The 5,533-nt window shown below is 29.7% G+C and overlaps 1 pseudogene; it reads left to right on the forward strand.

Moving 5' to 3' along the window:
• Positions 1-4,389: 4,389 nt before the first annotated feature.
• Positions 4,390-5,261, forward strand: LOC100804942 (adenosine kinase 2-like; annotated as a pseudogene).
• The last annotated feature ends 272 nt before the right edge of the window (positions 5,262-5,533 follow it).

Consider the following 5,533-nt stretch of genomic DNA (forward strand, 5'->3'; position numbering starts at 1 on the left):
TATGAAGTCGCCCTCTTTTGTTAAAATGATTTTTGTTTTAAAACAAATTAATCCTATAATATCATATATATTTTTATATTATTATTATTATTATAAATTATAAAATAAAAATTATAGGGTAAGGCTTTTTAATTTTTTAAATAAACATACTTAATGATAAATTATCTTATTTTTATCGTACAGGAATTAATTTATTACTATATTACACTTTCAGCTATTTTTTTGTCTTTTTTATAAGTACATCTTACATACTTGGTGTCACGCCTAATTAAGTTTAAAATTTACATTTTATAATTTATAAGAATAATTTATTATTAATTTAGATGTCTAATACGTTAAAAATTATTTAGTTTAAAGTTTAATAAATAGATATATCAATAGAAGTAGATATCATTTATAAAAAAATCAGAGACAGTACCTGCGAAGACTGCTCAACGTTATTAATTGTTTTCTCAGTATAACTGTCAAGACTGCAGCACGTTATCACAAACTTACCCACTATTTCTTTTTTTGAAGTACCTACCCACTAATATTTTTCTCCCTCAAATATTTGGTTTCCTATATATATTTGTTAAACTTTTTCTCCCTCAACATAAAACGTGCAACTGTCTGCCAACACTCTCCCATGTTATCTGTTGGTATTGGTATTCATCTATTGGGTTACCACCAATTATTGCCACTATGCATGCAAGAATTTTTCTTACTAATAATTTTAAACTCAGTTTTAATTTTTTTTTTATAGTAGTCACTTCTTCTCGCAACTTTCCACCTAAAAAAATGGTTGTTATTTGAAAATTGGTTGTTTTATTTTATTTTTAAAATTAAAAAATATTATTATTTAAAAACAATTTTTAATTTTAAAATTTCAACTCACTATTCTTTTATTATTAACTTTGTAAAATAAAATTTGTTGTGTCCACAATTTTTGGCTATTTTTTATAATTGTCCGGGTTTTTTTAGATCATTATTTCTTAACTTTTGTTTAATTTCCCATCTATTTTTATTATAAGCAAACAATAGACGGTTAATTTTACAAGATTGGACAACCTAAAAAATTGATACTTATCCAATTGGAGGCCATTTTGGTCAATCTACTCTTTTTTTTCAGCTTTTTTGAATTTCAAAATCCTCTAATGCCTGCACCACATAAGCAAATGAATATTATTGAACATATTTGCATAATTTTGTCCTCATTTTGAATTTTGAATATATTCTTCACCCATCTCACACACAAATAGTAGTATCGTATTAGAACCATCTTCTCTACCCTTCATCCATCATGACCAAACTCCGACCATCACCAAACAACATTGTTACACCACCATCGTCGTGTCACACTAAAGGTGGTTCAATGTGACAGATCAAGTTTGAAATATTTGTCTTGTGTTGCTTCTTTCTTCTCATTAGATATGGACTTTTTATTTGACATACGTTCCAAATTTTTACTGATGTTTTTTAGTCTTGCTTTTGCTTCTTATATCATAAAAACAAATTGCACTTAAAATTGTTGAAATCTGTTTTGCTTATGAGGTGTTTAACAAAATGCCTCACCCAAATTCCATTATGATTTCTAGCAAGTCTTAGGTTACAAAAGCAATAATGATCATTAATTGACAGACCTAAAAAATTGCAAGCTCCTGAACACCATCTCAATATATGGATATTGTTAAACACCATTGATGAAATATTGAAGAAATGTTGAAATTTGTTTTGCTTATGAGGTGTTTGACAAAATATCTCACCCAAATTCCATTATGATTTATAGCATAATCAAGTCATGATGGTTTAGTGTGAAATTTCCTTTTTATGAAGGATGCAACAAATGTTGCTATTGTCACTAATTATGAGTTTCTATTTATGTGGGTTAGGTATCAAGGAATCAAGGTTAGAGCAATTGGATGAAATTCAAGTGAAAGCTATCAATGCTTCTAATGGAGAGAATTTGCCTAAATGTCCAACTTTAATCTTTGAATTCACACTTGTTGCTTTTGGTAAAATAGTACATCTCTTTGAAAGTCTTGGGTTAACTCCTTAGCAAATCTTGGGATAGTTTATATATACATATAGCATTGGGTAGCTTTACTTTTACTTCGTACCCCATTGCCCGGAGGCTCTTCGCTATGCGAAGGTATGGGGGAGGGATGTTGTACGCAGCCTTACCCTTGCATATGCAAAGAGGCTGTTTCTGGATTCGAACCCATGACCAACAAGTCACCAAGGCACAACTTTACCGCTGCACCAAGGCACAATTTTGAATTGGGTAGCTTATGAAAGATTTTTCTTTTCTAGATAAGACTATGAGGTAGGTACACATTGTTGTAATTGAAGTTCAATTTTGTAACATATTATGGGCATATTTGTTTTAAATTGTGTGATTTTTTTGTTTTGTTTAATTATTGTTATTATTATTATGTAGGTTCTAGCTGAATGTCCTTTAATTCAACCGTGAAACTTTGTTGTGATGATGGGATTTTCAGTCTATGTGAGTTTTATGCTTCACATGATACAATTGTATCATCAGATGAGTTTTGAAAAGTTTTTACCTTGTTTTTCTTTGTGTGGCAGCACTTTGTGTTTGTATTTTGTTCTTAAAAAATCTTTCATATATGCTCTTCATTTATTTTGTTCAATATATATTTTTGCATGTGTGTCTATTTGGTATGAAGATTAAATTCGATTGAGCTTATGTAGTGTTTGTCTAAGTTGGGTGTTCCTAACTTCCACATTTTTAATATTTTAAAAATTAGTACCAAGTTTCTCCCATTTCTTTTTTCGCTTTATCTTTCTCTTCCCATTTCTTTTCTTAATCCATTTTTGTATTTGTTAGTAAAGGAAGATGAGAAAACACGATTTATTCAGCGAAATGTTGGTATCAATTTGAAGTCCGACAATGACAGCTTAAGAATTCTCTACTTTTGGTAAGTCTTTCCATTTCTCTTTCCAACTATTTGGTAGTACATAATAAATTTATATATGAAGATGGATATCCTATTCTCTATATGCATGATTCATTCCTCTTCTCTCCCTTATTCCTTTTTTTTCATCTATTTTTTTCTTTTAATGTTTCATTCATATGATTTTATTAGTTTTTGTTATTCCATTGATTTTGGTGTGGCTTTATTGATGGGTTATGGAGAAATAGCTAAATATTTATTTAATTTTATTATGTACTACTTTGCGGGTTTAAAGCTATGTGTTTGGTTAAATGCCCAAATGTACTTTAAGATTTTCTTTGGCTTTGCAAAAGATTTATACTCATTTGTTCTTTTAATGTTTTATCTGGATAATGTTATACGAGTCTTTGTGCATTTTGTTTGAATGATATTGTGTTTTTTTATTTGTTTTGGACTAATTTATGAGTTGCAAGTTATGTGTTTGATCTAATACCCAAATGAACTTTGAAATTTTCATTGGCAAGCTTTATTGGTTGCTTTTTTAAATAGAGGTTACATTTAGTCCATACTCGTTATCACACTACATTCAGAATATAGTTTAACTTTTTTTAGTGAACAAGTTTAGAATGATGTATGATTTTTGGACTCTATTATATGTGTTTTATTTCTCAATTATTTTGTTTTTTTTTTCTTTGAAGCTTAGGTATGGAAGAAGTTGTAGAAGTTTGGATTAAATTTTTGACAGCCCCACGACAGAAAACTGCATAGCAAGATAAGAAGGCAGAGCAATTAGAGAAAATATTAAAACTGGAAGATTGGTGTAAGCAAGTTTTTATTATTAATTTCTTGATAAGGTTATGCATGTTGCCAATATTTTGAAGCACATATCTTTTTATACTAAGAAAAAATTAAAATTATAAATTACTGATTTCTTTATATTCATAAGTGTGGTTCAAAGATCATGTCAGCATTAAGAACAAATACGAGCTTTAGCTTGATTTAACAAGTTACATTAGAAGGTAACCAAATTAGAGGAATGAATGACATTTCAAAGTGGCAATGTACTCGAAATATTGGATGGATACATGCAACCAGTTATCTAGCCTTCATAGCTAACACAATAATTTTCTTGATTTGTTTCTACATGGATGTTTATCAATGTTTGTTTTTGTGGATTGATGGGATAACATCATTATCCCAGGTGATGTTATTACTGTAATTTTGCATATTGAAATGGGAGATTTATTTATTAGAGGTCTCTCAATAGGTGACTCCATTGTTCTTCGATGCTAGAAGATAATTTTAGTTGTCTTTTGGGGAGTTATTTGGAAATAATTAAGTCATTGAGTGGTAGGAATTAAAGGGTTTACAATATGGTATAAGGAGCAAACTTGGTGTGTATTTTCCCCTCCCATATTGTAGAATATTTTAAAGAAACATGACCGATCTATAACATTTTGCAGATTAAGTATTCTATTCTTGTATGTTGATCTTCATGATGAACCTTTCTGCTACCTTTATCTGTGAGTTCTTCAAGGATGCATTGGACAAAGTTATGCCATAAGGATCCTTCTCTGTTAAATTCAAAGAAAAAAAAAAATTACATGTTGATCTTAATAATGTTCATTTTGGGACTCAAATATATGGACTATGTTTTTGGAAATGAGATTGAAGCAAGAACATTTTCTAAAGCTTAAGGCTGGGAGGTAATAATTAATTAGCAGGTCTGAAGGCTTGCCTTTTTTGTTTAAGTTTTAATTTGTTATGTATTTTGACTCTTTTCGTATTGTCCAATTGAGTAGACTAATCATGTTGAGAAAATAGTTTTGAAGATTTCTCACTTGCCAAAAGCATCATAAAAACATAAAAGGATTACTGTTATCACCCAAAGTGCAAATCCTATTTATGTTGTTGAGGATGAGAAAATGAAATTGTATCCTATGATACTATCACCTAAAGACAAATTAGTTGATACAAATGGAGCAGGTACAAACCTATTGCTTTTAGTATTTTAAATGTTAATGTTATATGTGTAGTTAAGTTTATGGGCAATTGGTGTGCTCATAAAATGCTTTGAATAATAAATCATAATCATGCAACCAATACATAGATATTGCATCTTGATGGTAGTGACAAACTAGATTCTAATTTTGTCTATTTTAAATGTTTGTGGAAACTTAAAGAATTGATAATGTTATGTATTTATATTCTTTTGTTTTTGTAGGAGATGATTTTGTGGGAGGATTTCTTTCACAATTGGTTAAGCATAAGCCCATCGAAGAATGCGTGAGAGTTGGGTGTTAAGCAGCCAATGTCACCATCCAAAGTTCGGGCTGCACATACCTAGAAAAGCCTAATTTTCATTAAATGATTCCTCCTTTTCTGTCACTGCTATGAATTATTATTATTATTTTATTATCATTGAGAAGGATTTTAATAATCACACTCAAACTATATGTAAGTCTTCTGGATTTTAATAGTTCTAGTGGTCCACAAACTCCTTCTATTGATGACATTGAAACACAATTTCCTCAATTTTCTACTTAAATTGCATGGCAGGCCGAATACTTAAAAAATAGCCCAAAAAGTAAAATGAATGCTAGGACAATTGGTTTATATGGATCATTCCGGTCAAGACC

The sequence above is a fragment of the Glycine max genome, chromosome 7 (genome assembly GCF_000004515.6).
Source record: "Glycine max cultivar Williams 82 chromosome 7, Glycine_max_v4.0, whole genome shotgun sequence".
NCBI classification, from domain to species: domain Eukaryota; kingdom Viridiplantae; phylum Streptophyta; class Magnoliopsida; order Fabales; family Fabaceae; genus Glycine; species Glycine max.